The sequence below is a fragment of the Schistocerca serialis genome, chromosome 4 (genome assembly GCF_023864345.2).
Source record: "Schistocerca serialis cubense isolate TAMUIC-IGC-003099 chromosome 4, iqSchSeri2.2, whole genome shotgun sequence".
Classification (NCBI taxonomy): Eukaryota; Metazoa; Arthropoda; class Insecta; order Orthoptera; family Acrididae; genus Schistocerca; species Schistocerca serialis.
The window spans coordinates 781,291,423-781,313,899 of NC_064641.1; the positions used below are offsets into that span (position 1 = coordinate 781,291,423).

The 22,477-nt window shown below is 45.5% G+C and overlaps 1 pseudogene; it reads left to right on the forward strand.

Annotated features, from left to right (window-relative positions):
- The first annotated feature begins 19,341 nt into the window (after nucleotides 1-19,341).
- LOC126476084 (5S ribosomal RNA) lies at nucleotides 19,342-19,459 on the forward strand (annotated as a pseudogene).
- Nucleotides 19,460-22,477: the final 3,018 nt, after the last annotated feature.

Here is a 22,477-nt window from a genome sequence, read left to right on the forward strand (position 1 = left end):
GTAAGCATTACGAAGAAAATGAAACGTATTGAAGCTTTTGCATACTCAGTTAAAACGAGAATCATGTAGCAATGTATTGAAAGTCTCTTCGGGTTTGCTGCCGGATTCTAAAATCAACTTGACTCGGTATTTCGGCGATCCAACTGGCCGCCATCCTCAGGAAAATGCTGCTTTTGCTGATGAGTCCCACTAGAACTGACGCCAGGCTGCAAATCGACGTCCTATATAGGCCACGGTTCAGTACACGGCGCATGCGACGCCCATCACGGTTTCTGCTTTCCATGACAGGGAGGTGGCGCCGCCCTTAGTGAAACACTGCTGGCAACGATATATCGCTCTCAGGGCCGCACCGAAGAACGTTCAGTTTCGATGCGAGATAATACAGGATTCCACGTGTTGCTAAGAGGAAACCCATTGTCTCTGTTGATTAAATTATCAGCCAACCTAATTTCAATCGCCTCTTTATAGACACTGTTCCAAAAACCGGAAATGTTGGCAACTGCCACAGTTTCATCAAATTCCATACCGTGTCCCTCATTTAGGCAGTGTTCTGCTACTGCCGATTTTTCCGGCTGTTGTAGCCTCGTGTCACGGCGATGTTCCACGCACCTGTCATGCACTGTGCGAATAGAACGGACAATGTAAGCTTTCCCACATTGACACGAAAAAAAACAGCCATTGTTTTTAAGGAAAATGGATACACTGAGAAGCAGATTCGTCGGGCTATAGTGTTTGGACCATCTCCGGAGGTGTATGAAGAGGAACGTAGGTCTGTGGCCTTTCTTCCTTATGCTGGAGGCTTATCGTTTAAGACTGAACGAATTTTAAGGAATTTCAAGAGTGTGTTCCGTCCACACTCTAAGATTAGGGCTCTGCTCGGCTCTGTGAAAGATTATTTGGGGCTTACGAAACCCGTAGTATACAAAATTCCGTGTCAATATGGGAAGGCTTAGATTGTCCGTTCGATTCGCACAGTGCATGACAGGTGCGTGGAACATCGCCGTCATACGAGGCTACAACAGCCGGAAAAATCGGCAGTAGCAGAACACTGCCTAAATGAGGGACACAGTATGGAATTTGATGAAACTGTGGTAGTTGCCAACATTTCCGGTTTTTGGAACAGTGTCTATAAAGAGGCGATTGAAATTTGGTTGGCTGGTAATTTAATCAACAGAGACAATGGGTTTCCTCTTAGCAACACGTGGAATCCTGTATTATCTCTCATCGAAACTGAACGTTCTTCGGTGCGGCCTTGATTGCGATATATCGTTGCCAGCAGTGTTTCACTAAGGGCGGCGCCACCTCCCTGTCTTGGAAGGCAGAAACCACGATGGGCGTCGCATGCGCTGTGTACTGAACGGTGGCCTATATAAGACGTCGATTTGCAACCTGGCGTCAGTTCTCAGCGGGACTCATCAGCAGAAGCAGCATTTTCCTGAAGATGGCGACGAGTTGGATCGCCGAAATATCGAGTCAAGTTAATTTTAGGATCCGGCAGCAAACCCGAAGAGACTTTCAAGACTTATTACGCCGGGAAAGCCTGCGTAATCACATGCAGCAATGTAAATGAAACAAGATTTTGGCACATCTAATATTACAGAAAAAAAACAGAAATAACATTCCGGGCCATCGAAGATATACGTACAGAGTAAAATCAAGCAGTAAACAAGAAAGAAGAAAACGCAAAAAAAACTTTAATATTGAGGAATATCTTCAGTTATTGATACCCAGTAAAATGAAATAGAAGAAAAGAAAGAAGATAAAGTAAAAATTATGTTTGTTAATTAGCAATAACTTGACAGGTTGCTACCGCAGCATGCACGGTTTGCGGAAGTGCGCGCGCACGCAAGGCAGTGGTGCTGCCTCAGTGGAAGTACGTGGCTGGCGCGGTGGTTGTGCTGACTTAGGCCAGGCGCCGCTGGCATGAGCAGGCTTATGACGGAGTGGCCACGAACGGCAGGCCATGCACGCAGATGCCCTATGCTGAACCCAGGACCCATGGACTTCCCCCGGTGTGTCGGACGAAGACAACCTAGTAGAGGTCTTCCCTTGGTAGCACCGGCTCGAGAACTGGAACCATCAGTTCTAGGGGCGGGTTGTAACCAGCCGATGGCACTGCTAAACGAAGTTGCTGTTTGGTCGCTTTTGGATCCGTCACAGAGAGGTGCTACTGAGTAATAATGAAATGAGCAAGTGCAACAATAATTATTTATTATCGATGTAAGAAACAGTACTCAGATTACTAAAGTACAGACAGACGTGTCATTCCTAGGCGTTGCCTGGGACGTGCCTACACGATGATGTCAGTGAGTCGTAGTATGCAGCAGAGCATAAGAGGATGATGGACGGTAGGATGCAACCTGGTGTAATATTTCTGGCTTAGTCAGCCGTCATCTTAGGTTCCAAGAAGCTGTTCTCAGAGCAGTGGAGATGCAAGAAGTATATAGATGACGAAATGTGGTGTGAGGTACCTGTGACAGATGTTAGATTCGGTACCATTCCCGTGAGAAAGACCGCCTGCATAATGCTACTGCTCTGCGATTGGCTGCTGTGTTCGGAGCAAGGGCGCCAAAATGTTAAAGTATAGTTATTATTATTAGTTAAACTACTCATTGGAATGACTTCACTTTTTAATATAAATATCTCTCAACAGCTGACTATCAATCAGTTATTTTAGAATTATTAAAAACAATTTAAATCAAAAACAAAAGACTGACGAAATTGCAGACGAAGCAGTTCGGAAGTGTTCGGGTCAAGCCTTTTCTGGTATGACACGCGAAGTGTTTCGGGCTGTTCGTCACTCTGGATTCGGCAGTCGAGAAAAACAGACATGTTGTCTGTCGTAGCATGTGTTTCCAATTTTTATTTAAGTTCCTGTTCGTCACTCTGCATTAGGTAGTCGAGAAGAACAGACATGTTGTCTGTCGCAGGATGTGTTTGCCAGTATTCGGTATTAAAAGATTCACTCCGGTAGTCATGAGGCACAGACACGTGCCACAAATAGTGTAAAGATACATTTTCGTAAACATTGTGTTTGATCATGTACTTCGCTGTATCAGAATGTGTTGTATTAAGATCATGTAGTCTTCTCGTGTGGCTATATTAAAATACGCGAGTGGCATCACAAAGAAGTGGTACGTTATTTCAGAACAGAACCTCGCTAAAAGTCAGTTTCAGCCTCAAGATACAGAACCTACAACCTGCGTCCTGTTTTCTGCGCTGGGGACATCGACTTGAAGACAGCAGGTTAGTGAACTATAACAGAACCTTCGTATTCCACACAGTGCAGTGGAAACAACTAGGCGCCTCACGTGTACTGCATGCACAGGACAAATGTGCTCAGTGGCACGTCATCTGCAGTAATGCAGAGGAGGTAAAGGAGGATGATCGTTATTAACACCAACAATCAATTCCTTCTTGCTTTCTTGACGTACTGGCACGAGGAGTGTTCCCTCGAGGACGGCCATTTTCCAGGGCGTTAGGCGTCGGGGGCGACGGCTCGACGACGGTAACTGCCTGTGGGACGATGATACTTCCGGAGTGTCGGAGGCGATGGATCGACGTCGGTCATCGATGGGTCGACGTGTGGCGAGGAGTGGCACGTGGGAGAGCCGCACGGCGATCCAGCACAGCGACGGCGACCGGTGCTTACGGAGGGGCCGATGACTCCGATTGGCGGGCTGTCGTTACGTCTGGCGTGAAGCTCTAAGTGGGACTGGAGCAACATGGTCAGACGGCAGTCCAAATACTACCCACCGGAGGGATACCAGCGACTTGCTGAGGGGGTATGTGACGTGGCGTAAGAATGTGGTGCTCAGACTTCAGTGCCATCTGCTGCTATAAGCACGCAGGCTGTCGGCGGGATCGTCATTGCTGACCACCGTGGAGTTTGTGTGAAGCTACGAACTAGACAGCCCGAGCCGTGCGAGGATAGGCTTATAAACAGATCGGTAAGTGAGGATGATGTAAATTGTTTATCCGCAACCTCCTGGAGAGGCGGCAACCAACAATACCTGCATGGTGTGCAGAGCAATATAGTCCCAGGCACATACGTCAGCTGGCGTGGAGAATGTTACCGCTTTGGTTGTAGTTCGAAGTGCCGAAATAAGTCGTAGCATGGTTACAACGGCTGCTAAGGGCTGCGCGTAGAGTACTTACAGTCGCTCTCCCCAGCTACGGTGTGACAGGAGCCCGTTTCTGATCACGCAGTTGATGATGGATGCGCAGCGCTGAGCCGTGGAATGTGGAAATCAAGTCGACGCAAAAGGCAGACTTGCTGTGTTGCAGGGCAGTATTTTGGCACGCGTTGGCAGAAGTTCGTATACAACACACCTACATACCTCTCTGTGGGTTGCGAAGTCTTGACTGCGGTTGTTGCCGCAACAAGCTGTATTTGTGCGAAACGACCTAAAGTGGAACAAATACACTACTGGCCATTAAAATTGCTACACCACGAAGATGACGTTCTACAGACGCGAAATTTAACCGATAGGAACAAGATGCTGTGATATGCAAACGATTAGCTTTTCAGAGCATTCACACAAGGTTGGCGCCGGTGGCGAAACCTACAACGTGCTGACATGAGGAAAGTTTCCAACCGATTTCTCATACACAAGCAGCAGTTGACCGGCGTTGCCTGGTGAAACGTTGTTGGGATGCCTCGTGTAAGGAGGAGAAATGTGTACCATCACGTTTCCGACTTTGATAAAGGTCGCATTGTAGCCTATCTCGATTGCGGTTTATCGTATTGCGACATTGCTGCTCGCCTTGGTCGAGATCCAATGACTGTTAGCAGAATATGGAATCGGTGGGTTCAGGAGGGTAATACGGAACGCCGTGCTGGATCCCAACGGCGTCGTAGCAGTCGAGATGACAGGTACCTTATCCGCATGGCTGTAACGGATCGTGCAGCCTCGTCTTGATCCCTGAGTCAACAGACGGGGACGTTTGCAAGACAACAACCATCTGCACGAACAGTTCGACGACGTTTGCAGCAGCATGGACTATCAGCTCGGAGACCGTGGCTGTGGTTACCCTTGACGCTGCATCACAGACAGGAGCGCCTGCGATGGTGTACTCAACGACGAATCTGAGTGCACGAATTTCAAAACGTAATTTTTTCGGATGAATCCAGGTTCTGTTTACAGCATCATGATGGTCGCATCCGTGTTTGGTGACATCGCGGTGAACGGACATTGGAAGCGTGTGTTCGTCGTCGCCATACTGGCGTATCACCCGGCGTGATGGCATGGGGTGCCATTGGTTACACGTCTCGGTCACCTCTTCTTCGCAATGATGGCACTTTTAACAGTGGACGTTACATTTCAGATGTGTTACGACCCGTGGCTCTACCCTTCATTCGATCCCTGCGAAACCCTACATTTCAGGAGGATAATGCACGACCGCATGTTGCAGGTCCTGTAGGGGCCTTTCTGGATACAGAAAATGTTCGACTGCTGCCCTGGCCAGCACATTCTCCAGATCTCTCAACAATTGAAAACGTCTGGTCAATGGTGGCCGAGCAACTGGCTCGTCACAATACGCCAGTCACTACTTTTGATGAACTGTGGTATCGTGTTGAAGCTGCATGGGCAGCTGTACCTGTACGCCCCATCCAAGCTCTGTTGGACTCAATGCCCAGGCGTATCATGGCCGTTATTACGGCCAGAGGTGGTGGTTCTAGGTACTGATTTCTCAGGATCTATGCACTCAAACTGCGTGAAAATGTAATCACATGTCAGCTCTAGTATAATATATTTGTTCACTGAATACCCGTTTATCATCTGCATTTCTTCTTGGTGTAGCAATTTTAATGGCCAGTAGTCGTAAGTCGTAGCATGGATACAAGGGCTGCTAAGGGCTGAGCGTAGAGTATTTACAGTCGCTCTCCCCAGCTAAGGTGTGACAGGGGCCTGTTTCTGGTCACGCAGGTGACGATGGATGCGCTGCGTTGTGTCGTAGAATGTGAAAATCTAGCCCACCCGCAAGGCAGACTTGTTGTATTGCAGGGCAGTATTTTGGCACGGGTTGGCAGAAGTTTGTAGACAGGACACCTACTGTGGTTTGCGAAGCCCGGACTGCGGTTGTTGCCGCAACAAGCTGTATTTGTGCGAACAGACCTAAAGTGGAACAAATACATGAATGGCATATACCTGAGCGGTTTGTGGAAGGTTTATATCGAAATCTAACACACATGGTAGAAGTAACTCACAAAAATTTCGTTTTGCTGGTTGTTAGCTCAATCTTCGTTGTTATGGGAGCATTACCAGGCAGACTTAACAGACTAGGGCCAAAGAGGAGATTTGATGCGGGTATGTGTAGTTAGTGCGGAAGCGTCTTGAAGATGTTCATAAAACTCCGGAGGCAGTCACTACAAGAAAGGCATTGGGTGTTCCCGGAAGAGTCCAGAAACATATCACTTCCTCCCATGTACACCTGGCGAAATGACCGAGATGGTACGGAGGGGATGGCCAACAACCACGCAGCAGTCGCAAATTGAACAGGAGAAGGACGATATGATAGTGGCGTCTTGCACTCCATGTTTCACAATGACTTGTGCACTGTAAATGGACATGTTTCATATGGTGCTAGTAGTTGTCCGAAAATTCTTCGTGCCATTTTGCCTCCTCTGTCGTGTCTACGATTGAGATGGCCTAATACCGCAGCCAGTCTTTGCATCGTGTGTTGTGAAGTCACTATCTATAATGCAGGCTGACAGCGATAACGTAACTTTTCGGAGCTTATGGGGTCCAACAGTTCATTTCAACTTCAAACAAAATCCAGAGTCTGCAACGTGTTGCCTATTTGCCCCTTCCAATTTGCGCTTGCTCCAACTGGTTAATCGCATAGATTGCGTGGTCCTGTGCGAAAGAGATCGGAAACTCAACATGTATCAGGAAATAAGACTATATCGAACTTGTAAACTGTGCAACACACACATGTGACAATTTGTTCCAGACTGTCGTCAAGGACAAAGTAATCAATATTGTTAATAGTAGTGTGGAATCACAACGAAACTTAAAGGAACAAAACGTTCACAGCAAGTAGATAGAAAAGATAAATTTAACCGCAACAGTAATGTCGCCAGTCGACACTAACAATGATTTACAAAATTTGGAAGCACGTGCGCACTATGAAGCTTAGCTAAGCCACGTGTATAATGAACAAGAAATGTCCTAGCACGAAATAAAATACTTTAAAACGTTCAAGGAAAAAAACTGCCTAGCTACCGTAAATGAAGCACTATATTCCGACAATGTAATTGATTTGCTTGACATTGATGTTCAGAGTAGCTATTGTACATGATGAAGTCTTAAGTCAACACACGGTAACTATGGTTAACCAAAAAACATGTAAAATAAAAAAAGGGAGAACAAGAAAAATGTCAGAAATATTCTTTCCATTACCATTAAGCACATGCAACTTATCATTTGGTGCCCCCCCCCCCCACCTCACCCCTTTTCCCACGCACACTCCCACCAGTGTCAGTATTCGCTACTGATTATGATATGCACAGTATACAAATCTTGCTCTTCGGCGCCTCTCTCAGCTTGGCGAACCAGGCGGTGACTTCTGTCACTTGGGTCTTAAACAGGCTCTGGGTGAAGGGTACAATCTCAACGTCCAGGTAAAAATTAGCAATCGTTAACAACAGAATGAGTGTTACCTTCTTGCCGATAAAACACAAGAGATTAATGCAACAGTTCTATAGAGCAAGCTTGAAGGTAGACTTAAAAAATCTTTAGTAATAAAACTAAAGTACATTTAACATAAACGCAAAACTGTAATACAAGCCCCATGAAGTCATAGAAGTGGTTGATTACTTACTGTATTTACAGCAGTTGAAGATAACAGCTAGATCAAGGATGATCAACTTTTCTTTACCTACCGCACACTTTTGTATATTTTTAGTAGTCAGTTTTTCTAACCACCCATCGGTTCCACAGTAAAGGTGATATATACACTACTAGCCATTAAAATTGCTACACCAAGAAGAAATGCAGAAGATAAACGGGTATTCATTGGACAAATATATTACACTAGAACTGACATGATTACATTTTCACGCAATTTGGGTGCGTAGATCCTGAGAAATCAGTACCCTGAACAACCACCTCTGGCCGTAATAACGGCCTTGATACGCCTGGGCATTGAATCTAACAGAGCTTGGATGGCGTGTACGGGTACAGCTGCCCATGCAGCTTTAACACGATACCACAGTACATCAAGAGTAGTGACTGGCGTATTGTGACGAGCCAGTTGCTCGGTCACCATTGACCAGACGTTTTCAATTGGTGACAGATCTGGAGAATGTGCTGGCCAGATGAGCAGCCGAACATTTTCTGTATCCAGAAAGGCCCGTACACGAACTGCAACATGTGGTCGTGCATTATCCTGCTGAAATGTAGGGTTTCGCAGGCATCGAATGAAGGGTAGAGCCACGGGTCGTAACACATGTGAAATGTAACGTCCACTGTTCAAAATGCCGTCAATGCGAACAAGAGGTGACCGAGACGCGTAACCAATGGCATCCCCTACCATCACGTCGGGTGCTACGCCAGTACGGCGATGACGAATACACGCTTCCAATGTGCGTTCACCGCGATGTCGCCAAACACGGATGCGACCATCATGATGCAGAAAACAGAACCTGGGTTCATCCGAAAAAATGACGTTTTGCAATTCGTGCACCCATGTTCGTCGTTGAGTACACCATCGCAGTCTCTCCTGTCTGTGAGGTAGCGTCAAAAGTAACCGCAGCCATGGTCTCCGAGCTGATAGTCCATGGTTCTGCAAACGTCGTCGAACTGTTCGTGCAGATGGTTGTTGTCTTGCAAACGTCCCCATCTGTTGACTCAGGGATCGAGATGTGGCTGCACGATCCGTTACAGCCATGTGGATAATATGCCTGTCATCTCGACTGCTGGTGTTACGAGGCCGTTTGGATCCAGCACGGCGTTCCGTATTACCCTCCTGAACCCACCGATTCCATATTCTGTTAAAAGTCATTGGATCTCGACCAACGCGAGCAGCAATTTCGCGATACGATAAACCGCAATGGCGATAGGCTACATTGCGACCTTTATCAAAGTCGGAAACGTGATGGTACGCTTTACTCCTCCTTACACGAGGCATCACAACAACGTTTCAGCAGGCAACGCCGGTCAACTGCTGTTTGTGTATGAGAAATCGGTTGGAAACTTTTCTCTTGTCAGCACGTTGTAGGTGTCGCCACCGGCGCCAACCTTGTGTGAATGCTCTGAAAAGGTAATCATTTGCATATCACAGCATCTTCTTTCTGTCGGTTAAATTTCGCGTCTGTAGCATGTCATCTTCGTGGTGTAGCAATTTTAATGGCCAGTAGTGTACATTAGGTGACTTTACTCTACAAAATTTATAAATCAGGGTTATAGAATGTTAAAACTTATAACATTTTGTCAAAATTTTAGGAAAACCTGATGAAATTATTTAAAACCCTATCGCCACCAAAAAAGTTGAGACGCCGGATTGGGGGCTGTAGAGACCGGGTTTAGCACCACTGCCCTAAATGGACAACTGGAGAAGTAAAAAGAACCGTAAAAACGAAAACTGCCTGGAATGCTTTTGGTAAACCAGTTTCCAAGCCTAACTTCTGGTGTACTTAAAGTGGTTAGACTTACCATCAATTTTCGCTTTAGGCAGACCTGGGCTTGTAACATGAAACTTTTTAAAGCTCTTTTTCTACCAATTTTTTCGGAATGAAAAATATCAGTGTTTATTTTAATTACTGTCGTAGTCAGAAGTAACAATACGAAAAACAATCTTTACTGGTTTTCGTCTTGAAGCGAGGGGAGTTGTAGGACATACCATTTTATTCATAAATAACCACCTCTCCCCACGGGGTTTCACAAGATGACTGCACAAAAACAACATGACATACGCGAAACAGACACACAACAGTGGGTAGATCATCCCTGAAAAGTTTGTAACTCACATTAGAAGTACTCAGAATGGCCACTGTCCGTGACGCGGCAAAAGCCAATATGTACCTCTGCAGTTCATTGACACTAATTGTCCGGGAAAGCGCGACAGCATCTCGCTTTCCAAATCTGTTCATTGGATTGCCCATCTGCAGGCGCGAACTAATTCTGTCCGACAATACGGAACGGAGAGTAAACAATGAAACTGGGAGGCTGCACACACTACAGGTGCAATCTACAATTACTTCACTTTACAAGTAGGATATTACATAAATAACAATAACACGCAGTAAAAAATGGTTCAAATGGCTCTAAGCACTATGGGACTTAACTTCGGAGGTCATCAGTCCCCTAGAACTTAGAACTACTTAAACCTAACTAACCTAAGGACATCACACACATCCATGCCCGAGGCAGGGTTCGAACCTGCGACCGTAGCGGTCGCGCGGTTCCAGACTGTAGCGCTTAGAACCGCTCGGCCACTCCGGCCATCAACACGCAGTAAATTCCCATTGATTCTCTGATAGCCTATCGAGAGACACATACGTCCCAAGGATAGACAAAGTGTTAAAAAAAAAAATGTTGTTCAACGATAAGTGTGGAAATGGATGTTGGGAATTTGTGAGAGAAACAAATGGATCAGGGAAAAAACAGGAACGGAAACTTATATGTCAGTCTGTTTGAAGAGGAAAGTGAGGTATGTGAGACATGTATCGAGGCGAATGAATAACAGACAGACCAAACAGACCAGGGAAGTTCTTCACTATATTTTAATAAGTAAGACAGACGACGGCCTATTGGAAGATGGGTAGATGACACTAACGAAGTAATAAGCATCCAATTGCATAGCAGAAATTTAATTTGATTATCGGTTATGTGCACTTACTGCCCTTCGTCAGGAGGTTATACGTATCGCATTATTTGTGTCAACAATAAGACGGATACAGCAATATGTCATTCTCATGTGGTTTATAGTGTCTGTACAAAATTAGTATAAAGCAGAGAAACAACAAGTGCAGACATCATGCCAGAACATGAGCTAATCAGCTAAAAATGTGACGAAGACCCATGGGAATGTTGTTTTATGCAAATGGAAGCTGCTGGCAAGAATTACGTTTACGACTGGTAGCGTTGATTTTCCAGATAGTGGTGCGCTATATGCATTTAGACCGTCAGGTAAAAATACCTGAAAATGGTTCTGAGTGCTATGGGACTTAACTTCTGAGGTCATCAGTCCCCTAGAACTGAGAACTACGTAAACCTAACTAACCTAAGGACATCACACACATCCATGCCCGAGGCAGGATTCGAACCTGCGACCGTAACGGTCGCGTGGTTCCAGACTGTAGCGACTAGAACAGCTCGGCCACCACGGCCGGCAGCTCGTGTTCTGGCATGATGTCTGCACTTGTTGTTTCTCTGCTTTATACTAATTTTGTACAGACACTGTGAGCCACATGACCATGGCATTTTGCTGTATATGCATCTTATAGTTGACAAACAAATAATGAGATAGGTATAACCTTCTGAAGAAGGGCAATAAGTGCCTGTGACCGCTAAAGAATTTAAAAATTCTGTTATGCAACTGGCTGCTTATTATTTCTTCATATTCGACTACAGTTGCTGATGAGGAATAAAATACTTTGATGAAAAGTATCCGGGCACGTATTAGTGACTATTAATGGCGGCTTCGTATCATAGCTTTATACATCACTCCAAATCACAATTTTCCGTTCCACTGGCCCGCTCTTTAGATTATCCGAGCGTCGCTTCGCATTGACTATAGAAATGCGTGCGTTATGAGGAGCTGCTCTACCATTGCACATCATTGTTTCTATCGCCCTACTCACAGCCATTGTGTAGCTAGCCGCTGCTAGCACTATGGAACTCGCGAGTGACTGCTTCCGCTGATTTTAAGCGATTTTGTCAACCACCGGCCTCACAGATCGACTGTTCCTGTCCGTTTGTACACGAAGTCTTCCCACTTTAGCTATAGTTATTCCTTTGGCTTTACACTCCGCAATCACCTCGTCAGCAGTCGACTTAGACAGCTTTAGAAGGGCTGAAATGTCTGTAATTGATTTGTTACTCAGGTGGCATCTAGTGATTGAAGCATGTTCGAAGTCGCCGAGCTCTCCTGACGGACCCATAATGTTGATACTCCTTCTCTACTGGCTTCTTCTCTACTCCTTCTTTTATACTGGCGGGATCGCCTCACGTGACAGTTAGTGGTCAACAGCGTATTGCCTAAGGATCCAGATACTTTTAATCAAATATTGTAACTGCAAAATGTTGACTGGAATACTCTCTTCCAAATTCTGAAGGTGGCAGGGGTAAAATACAGGGAGCGAAAGGCTATTTACAATTTGTACAGAAACCAGATGGCACTTATAAGAGTCGAGGGACATCAAAGGGAAGCAGTGGTTGGGGAGAGAGTGAGACAGGGTTGTAGCCTCTCCCCGATGTTATTCAATTTGTATACTGAGTAAGCAATAAAAGAAACAAAAGAAAATTTCGGAGTAGGTATTAAAATCCATGGAGGTTTGCCGATGACATTGAAATTCTGTCAGAGACAGCAAAGGACTTGGAAGAGCAGTTGAACGGAATGGATAGTGTCTTGGTTCAAATGGCTCTGAGCACTATGGCACTTAACATCTCAGCTCATCAGTCCCCTAGAACTTAGAACTACTTAAACCTAACTAAGGACATCACACACAGCCATGCCCGAGGCAGGATTCGAACCTGCGACAGTAGCGGTCGCACGGTTCCAGACTGAAGCGCCTAGAACCGCTCGGCCACCAGAGGCCGGCGATAGTGTCTTGAAAGGAGGATGTAAGATGAACATCAACAAAAGCAAAACGAGGATAATGGAATGTAGTCGAATTAAGTAGGATGATGCTGAGGGAATTAGATTAGGAAATGAGACACTTAAAGTAGTAAAGGAGTTTTGCTATTTGAAGAGCAAAATAACTGATGATGGTCGAAGTAGAGAGGATATAAAATGTAGACTGGCAATGGCAAGGAAGGCGTTTCTGAAGAAGAGAAATTTGTTAGCATCGAGTATAGATTTTAGTGGCAGAAAATCGTTTCTGAAAGTATTTGTATGGAGTGTAGCCATGCATGGAAGTGAAACATGGACGATAAATAGTTTGGACAAGAAGAGAATAGAAGCTTTCGAAATGTGGTGCAACAGAAGAATGCTGAAGATTAGATGGGTAGATCACATAACTAATGGGGAAGTATTGAATAGGGTTGGGGAGAAAAGAAGTTTGTGGCACAACTTGACTAGAAGAAGGAATCGGTTGGTAGGATATGTTCTGAGGCATCAAGGGACCACCTATTTAGTATTGGAGGGCAGCGTGGAGGGTAGAAATCGTAGAGGGGGACCAAGAGATGAATACACTAAGTAGATTCAGAAGGATGTAGGTTGCAGTAGGTAGTGGGAGATGAAGAAGCTTGCACAGGATAGAGTAGAATGGAGAGCTGCATCAAACCAGTTTTAGGACTGAAGACCACAACAACAACAACAACAACAACAACAACATTGTAAATGCACAGTGCGGCACAGGATTTTGTCTACGGATTACCTCCTTTCATGGAGCAATGCATATACATAAAGATCCGTTACGAATTGGAGAATACCGTGACGAACACCCATGGGAATGTTGTTTTATGCATACGAAAGCTGTTAGCAAGAATTACGTTTACGACTGGTAGCGTTGATTTTACAGATAGTGGTACGTTATATTCATTTAGACCGTCAGGTAAAAATACCTAACATGTCCACACACAAAATGAAGCAATATCGAAAACTGCTGGAACAATATCGGTGACTGTTCGATCGATATCGAAAAAATGAAAGTACAGATGTTGGTAAGCGAGAGATTTCCCATTAATCATATCCCCTGAAGAACGTAAGACAATATGGGTGGAAATGCTGTAGATTCCACTGACACATGAATGCGATATCTTTTATGCAAATAATAACATCGGAAGGGACACTGTGCTACCAACTAGATCCGACGACATAGCGCCAATAAGAGATATGGTGTTTACTTGCTTCGTCACGTTTGAGACAGGCTTACTTTCAAGAAGGATATAACCTACTGAACGTTAATCGCCTTTTGCAAGAGCAACGGCCTGAGTTTTTCCATCTGAAGGTCAAACTGTAAATAACTAGTTCTATGTTACCGCCATCGCCTCGTTTGATCACCGCCGGTCATCACGCGGCCTGTCTTTCGTTTCGACGCCTCCCTTAGTCCCTGAAACGTCCTTCCTGACAGCGTCGTTAGCTGCGTCCCTAGCCAATGCGTGTTTGTCTTCCCCTTCACTAGGAGTTCCCTGTGTTTCACCGCCTGTTTGTCCTGATACCTTCTCACCACCAATCGACGAAATAACGAATAATGGATCTTCCCATCAACGCTACCATCCAGTGATTTTCACGAACCTTTATTAATGTTGTGGGCTTTCCAACCGTGGGTTTTGCGAAGCGTGACATCAACGAGGTGTTTCTCAACACAAATATTTTAGCTGTGGGTTTTCCGACCGTCCAAGGAAGTCGCAACAGTGGGGGATGCTCTGCTGACCATTTTGTATTAAGAATATTTCTTTACCTTTTACCCAGGCTTAGGACTGGCTATGAACAATGCGTGTAAGCATCTTTAAATAGTTTTTTTATTTTCAACTTTTTCTTCTTCCTTTACAGCAAGAAATGATTAAACTTCTTCTCTTCTTGTCTTATTTTATGAATTTTAATTTCTCGCTCAATTCTTTGAAAGAAATTCACAGATTCTAAACATCTTCTAAAACCCACCAACTTGTTACTTATTCTTAAAATTTTTGTCAATATCTGTGTATCTTCTTGTTTTCTTAAATCCGTACGTATTATACGAATGAATGTCCGTCGGCTTATCTGAGTGGTAACGTGTTTGTCTACCATGCAGTGGGCCCGCGTTCAATTCCCTCCCTGCCGGTTGGGGTTATCTCCGCTCGTGGGCTGGGTGTTGTGTTGCCCTCATCATCCTTTCATCAGCACCACCGATGCGCTAGTCGTCCAATGTGGCGTCGACTGAGATAAGACTTGGAACCCGGCGGCCGAACTTCCCCACATGGGGCCTCACTTGCTCCTAAGCCACCGGACCGATTTCTACCAAACGTGGTACACATATCTCTTACTGTCAAGCTACAGTTGCTGTTGGGATAAGAAGCGCCTACCTACCACAGCTCAGGAGATATGACACCATAAACATTGTGACGTGTGAAAAGGTGCCGCATGGTGCATGAGGTTTAAATTTATTACTTCTTCGCTACCAACTCTACAATTTGCAATGTTTGTCGCAGGCAGTACCGATATATGCCGCTGAATGTACTTCACAAATACATGATCGTACGACGCATAGTTCAAGACATATGACGTCTTAAACACTTAGATGTTGCATCATGCCTGACGTTTTGCATCAACATAAACATCATTTCCCCCCTTTGTATTGGTCATGAAAACCACACATTGCATGTTGTACCACCAAACAGCGAGACCTTCAGAGGTGGTGGTCCAGATTGCTGTACACACCGGTACCTCTAATACCCGGTAACACGTCCTCTTGCACTAATGCATGCCTATATTCGTCGTGGCATACTATCCACAAGTTCATCAAGGCATTGTTGGTCCAGATTGTCCCACTCCTCAACAGTGATTCGTTGTAGATCCCTCATAGTGGTCGTTGGGTCACGTCGTCCATAAACAGTCTTTTTCGATCCATCTCAGGCATGTTCGATAGGGTTCATGTCTGGAGAACATGCTGCACTCTAGTCGAGTGATGTCGTTATCCTGAAGGAAGTCATTCACAAGATGTGCACGATGGGGGCGCGAATTGTCGTCTATGAAGGCGAATGCCTCGCCAATATGCTGTCGATATGGCTGCACTATCGGTCGGAGGATGATATTCACGTATCGTACAGCCGTTACGGCGCCTTCCATGACCACCAGCGGCGTACGTATGCCCCACATAATGCCACCCCAAAACATCAGGGAACCTCCACCTTGCTGCGCTCGCTGGACAGTGTGTCTAAGGCGTTCAGCCCGACCGGGTTGCCTCCCAGCACGTCTCTGACGATTGTCTGGTTGAAGGCATACGCGACACTCATCAGTGAACAGAACGTGATGCTAATCCCGATCGGCCCATTCGCCATGTTGTTGGTCCCATATGTACCGCGCTGCATGGTGCGGTTGCAAAGATGGACCTTGTGATAGACGTCGGGAGTAAAGTTGCGCATCATGCAGCCAATTCCGCACAGTTCGAGTCGTAACACGATGTCCTGTGGCTGCACGAAAGCACTATTCAACATGGTGGCGTTGCTGTAAGGGTTCCTCCGAGCCATAATCCGTAGGTAGCGGTCATCCACTGCAGTAGTAGCCCTTGGGCGGCCTGAGCGAGGCATGTCATCGACAGTTCCCGTCTCTCTGTATCTCCTCCATGTCCGAAAAACATTGCTTTGGTTCACTTCGAGGCGCCTGAACACTTCCCTTGTTGAGAGTCCTTCCTGGCACAAAGCAACAATGCGAGCGCGATCGAACCGCGATATTGACCGTCTAGGCATGGTTGAACTACAGACAACACGAGACGTGCACCTCCTTCCTGGTGGAATGACTGGAACTGATCGGCTGTCAGACCACCTCCGTCTAATAGGCGCTGCTCTTGCATGGTTGTTTATATCTTTGGACGGGTTTAGTGAAATCTCTGAACAGTCAAAGGGACTGTGTCTGTGATGCAATATCCACAGTCAATGTCTGTCTCCAGGAGTTCTGGGAACCGTGGTGATGGAAAACTTTTTTTGAAGTGTGTACGTTTATTCTTTACTACTAAGACACTCCTATAGTCGACTCAACTTAATGAAGTACCTGACATCTGGCAACACTTACGACAGCCTTCAAGAACGAAGCGCAGTAGGCGAAAACGATAGCCGTCTGTAGAGCTATGAAGAGGTATTCCCAGAGAGACATTTACAAAATCGCGTTGTGGATGCGCGAAGCAGCTGCTCCCAGTGTACGGAGACTGTCCGTTATCATGTCTCTTAGATTGGTTGGTTGGTTGGTTTGGGGAAGGAGACCAGACAGCGTGGTCATCGGTCTCATCAGATTAGGGAAGGATTGGGAAGGAAGTCGGCCGTGCCCTTTCAGAGGAACCATCTCGGCATTTGCCTGGAGTGATTTAGGGAAATCACGGAAAACCTAAATCAGGATGGCCGGACGCGGGATTGAACCGTCGTCCTCCCGAATGCGTCTTAGATTGGATACTGTAGTTATACATCTGTACTTTATGTATATTTCTATGTTTGAGTGTTTCATACTCCCAAAGTTTTTCTCACGAAAACATGGAAATGAATTTTTTTCGATACTTCACTACGAACACAATTCAATTTTTGTTTTCGTTTCTAACACAAAATCGACAAAATTAATAACCGGTCTACAACGGGTTTGTCAGCTGGTTTCAGATTAGCATTTACTGTTTCCTCCTTCAGCGTGTTTGTGAAAGTAACTGGATGTTTTTGTTTTATAGAGGAGTTATTCTGCTGTGCGAACCTTCGATAGTATTCGTGGTATTATAACGCTGGTTAAATCATTCCATATTTCAATTGGTGCGTCAGTATTTTGCATCCATTTACTGACCATATAGACAGCAATTTCATGACCTTTTTTCCAGTGGGAGTTTCCTCCACTATCCGTATCCACGCTTCATCAACACTGGTGAAAGATGTTCCACTGGAGTTCACATGCGACAAAACAATCGGACTTCTTCTCCGTCCCTGTGGTTTTCCATAAAACCCTGATCTTGTATTTTCTTCGATAGACAAGAGTTGAAGCGAAAATGGGTACCGGCAAGGTTGGTTGGTTGATTTGGGGAAGGGGACCAGGCAGCGAGGTCACCAGTTCAGTAGGGAAGGGTGCGGAAGGAAGTCGGCCGTGCGCTTTCACAGGAACATTCCCAGCATTTACCTGAAGCGATTTAGGGAAATGACGGAAAACCTAAATCAGGATGGTCGGACGCCGTTTTGAACCGTCGTCCTCCCGAATGCGAGTTCAGTATGTTAATCACTGCACCATCTCGCTCGGTCAAGCGGCAAGGTATGTTTGGGGAACACTATTTAATTAGCTTTAATGGTAGGCATTTCAAAGTCTAGCACTGCTGTTTTCGGTGACCATCCAGGCATCTGACATTTCAACCTAGAAAAAAGACTTTCTCTTACAAGGTGAGTCACTGTATATTGCCACCAAGAATAACTCCGAAAGTATGGTAGGAGCTGAAAAATTTGTGGGACAAAAGTTGCATGGGACAACGGGGGCCATTATATGACGTTGGCTTTTGTTGCTAGGTGGGGTCGCTTCAGAGATATTAAGGTCAACTTTGTTTTTGAAATGGGATTCTATAGTCTGGTACTTTCCGAACACTCTGCAGAGCATGCTGGGTTACAACAGCGGTATGTGGGCGAGTGTTATCCTTGGGGAAAACACCCCCGGAATGCTGTTCATGAATAGCAGCGTAACGGGTTGAATCACGAGATTGACGTCCACTGTATCTAGCACGCAGGCATGTTGGTACCAGTCCCTCAACTGGCATTCTTCTGTCCTACAAACGGCCATCACCGGCACCGAGGCAGAATCGTGCTTCATCAGAAAACACAACATATCTCCTTCCAGCCCTCCAATGAACTGTCGCTTGGCTCTACTGAAGTCGCAAAAGGCGGTGGTTTGGGGTCATTGGAACGCACACTGCAGGGTGTATGGCGCGGAGCTGTCCGTGAAGTAACCGATTTGTGAAAGTTTGTTGTGTCACTGTGGTGCCAACTGCTGCTCAAATTCGTGCTGCATCTGCAGTACAATGCGTCAGAGCTGGACGTCGAACACGACGGTCTTCCCTCTCGGTGGTGCCATGTGACCGTCCGGAGACCGGTCTTCTTGAGACCGTACATTCTCGTGAGCACCGCTGCTAGGAATCATGGACAGTGGCAGGAATCTTCCTAGTATTCCTGCAGTATCGCAGAAGGGACATCCAGCTTCTTGTAGCCGTATTACACGAACTCGTTCAAATTCGGTGAGGTGTTGATAATGACGTCTTTGTCACCTTAAAGGGATTGTTGACCAACATCAACTCATCACGTGGAAATCGAAGGTAGCTAACGCTGACGACCCATGCAATGTGTACTTAAAGCGAACCTGATCTGCATCCTCATAGTGGTGTTACTAGCTCCATTCTTATGTGAGTTAGGCGAAATTTGATTAAACATCATCTTTCAGATGTAGAAACACGCCTACCAACTTTCGTTCATGTCGCACAACTACTTCTTGGTGCTGAGACTTTTTTCCGTTAGTGTATAATCACAGGAAGACGACGGCCTTGCCGCAATGGTAACACCGGTTCCCGTCAGATCACCGAAGTTAAGCGCTGTCGGGCTGGGCTAGCACTTGGATGGGTGACCATCCGGTCTGCCGAGCGCTGTTGGCAAGCGGTGTGCACTCAGCCCATGCGAGGCAAACTGAGGAGCTACTTGATTGAGAAGTAGCGGCTCCAGTCTCGGAAACTGACATACGGCCGGGAGACCGGTGTGCTGACCACATGCCCCTCCATATCTGCATCCAGTGACGCCTGTGGTCTGAGGATGACACGGCGGCCGGTCGGTACCGTTGGGCCTTCATGGCCTGTTCGGGAGGAGTTTAGTTTTTATAATCACAGGAAATTATTTACCAATAATTATTTACCAATCATTTACCAATTTACCAATAATCCAGCCATCTGGTAAAACATTAAAAGCGTGTCAGAAACCTCCAGGGAAAAAGACAGACAGTTCACAAAATTTTAAAAGTCGTAGCGCATTCGTTTGAGAGTCAGTTAAAATAGGCGGCAAATCTGTCAGCATATGAGCTGCGATCCTTCAGCTCGAAAATAAAATAGAGTTCAGTGATATGTGGCACATTGTGATATGTACCCCAGGTGCACCACAGGTTGCAGGGCCCTCTTGCCAGAGTAAGAAGCTGTGCGTCAAAGGCTGTGGCATATGCGAAAACTAGTATGAAGCGCCTCATCCTACCTGCGTGGCTTGGAGGAGGCATGCCACGGCGGTGTTGTGGACATTACTAGACGCAGATTATTGTCTGTCACTTCCAGCAACTCTTCTTCCCAACAAGACATGACTTTGTACAACAGCCGGTTGGCACACTGAAATAATTTAGATCATAACATCACGGACTTGGCGAATGCGGAGGTGATAACTTGTGCACACGCAGTCAAGCATTGTTTGGAGCATTACGTCTCACGTCAGATAGTTTAGTGTGTGATGTACTCTTATGAGACTTTCCCTTGTGAAGCTTTTGGTCTTCAGCAGGGTTATAGCCAGCAGCTGCATATGTCTCGTGCCACACTTGCACGTAATATTTTGGACGGTGAGCAAGGAAAAGCACGTTGCCCTGTCGGAAGGAAAAGACAACATAGAAACCACTGGGGATGGTTCGAGGACAAACAGAGCTAAGACGAAATTGAAGAAGAGTAGCAGAAAGGAGAAGAACGACTTGCTTAACATCGAAACTGGGAATGATGCCTTAGTGGAATACCTACACTGACGTGACAAAAGTCATGGGATACCTCCTAATACCGTGGCGGACTTCCTTTTTGAAGGCGCAGCCTCGACTTGGCGTGGACTCAACATGTTGTTGGAAGTCCACCGCAGAAATAAGGAGTCATGGTGCCTTTATAGCCGTCCACAATTGCGAAAGTGTTGCCGGCGCAGGGTTTTGTGCACGAACTGATTATGAGCCAAAGATGTACGATGGGATTCGTGTCGGGCGATCTGGTGGCCAAATCAGGCGATCGAAATGTCCAGAATGTTCTTCAAACTAATCGCGAATGATTGTGCCCCAATGAGATGGTGTATTGTCATCCATAAAAGTTACGTCTTTGTTTGGGTACTTGAAATTCATGAATGCCTGCAAATACTCTCCAGGTGGTTGAACATAACCATTTCCAGTCAATGACCTGTACAGTTGGACCAGAGGGCCCAGTCAATTCCATGTAAACGCAGACCACACCACTATGGAGCTTGCACAGTGCCTTGTTGACAACTTGGGCTCACGGCTTCGTGGGGTCTGCGTCACACTCGAAGCCTACCAACAGCTCTACCAAATGAAGGGCCCATCTGACCAGGCCACGGTTTTCCAGTCGTCAGAGTCCAACCGATATGGTCACGAGCCTAGCAGAGGCGCTGCAGTCGATGTCGTGCTCTTAGCAAAACCACTAGCGTCTGTCGTCTGCTGCCAAAGCCCATTAACGCCATATTTCACCGCACTTTCCTAACGGATACTTTCTTGGTACGTCCCACATTGATTCTTGCGGTTATTTCATGCCACGTTGCTTGTCTGTTATTGCTGACAAATCTACGCAAACGCCTCTGCTCTCGGTCATTAAGTGAAGGCTGTCGGCCACTGCGTTGTCCCTGGTGAGAGGTAATGCCTGAAATTCGGTATTCTTGACATACTCTTGACGCTGTGGGTCTCGAAATACTGAATTACCTAGCGATTTTTGAAATGGATATCCCATGCACTTCGTTTCAACTACTATTCCACGGTCAAGGTATGTTAATTCCCGTCGTGCGGCGATAATCATATCGGAAACATTTCCACGTGAATCACCTCAGTGGAAATAACAGCTCTGACAATGCGTTTGATATCTTGTGTACACGGTTATTCTGCCATCTGTGTATGAGCATATACCTCTGTCTCATTACTTTTGTCATCTTATAACACTTTATTGCAACGTTTAGTATACTGATATTATATTTCTAACCAATTGTGGTATTTAGATGCAGTTAATGTTACCGTCTGAGAGGCTTTAAGTAAAATGGTCCGTGAGTTACTTAATGGATCTGACTTATCGAAGCTGAATATCAATGTTACTTAAGGACATAGAAAGTGACAGCCAGTTTAGAAAATGTTTTAGTTAATCAAGTTTACTCAAATGAAATAGAATACAGTCGCCAGCCTAATTAGACATAGAAATATGAAACATGTCTGTTAAATAAACAGTAAATAGTTTTGATAGAAAAACACAACCTACTTCTTTTCACAGAAGTGCAACGAACCCTTTTACAAGCAGGCAAGTAGTATAGTGGATATAACCAGTTTCAATAGGAAATGCAAGTTCTCACAAACACATTAGACACTTTAGTACTATCAACAGTATATACTTTACCTGGAGTAAGTTATTTCATCAACAATAAAAGTGGAAATCAATGTTAAACTAAAAATTGAACATGAACCTAGTTCCATTTCATCAGATACTTTCTAAACAGCACAAATTCAAATAAAATTTACTAGCTGTATGATTTACACATTCCTTAATAAGTAATGTAACTGTTTTCATGACTAAGGGCACTCATAGTAACTTTATCTTCAGTAAGAAAAAAAAACAGTAAGTGTGGGATCACAAGCTGATATTACACTTTTCATCACACAATCTACACAAAGCTCAACA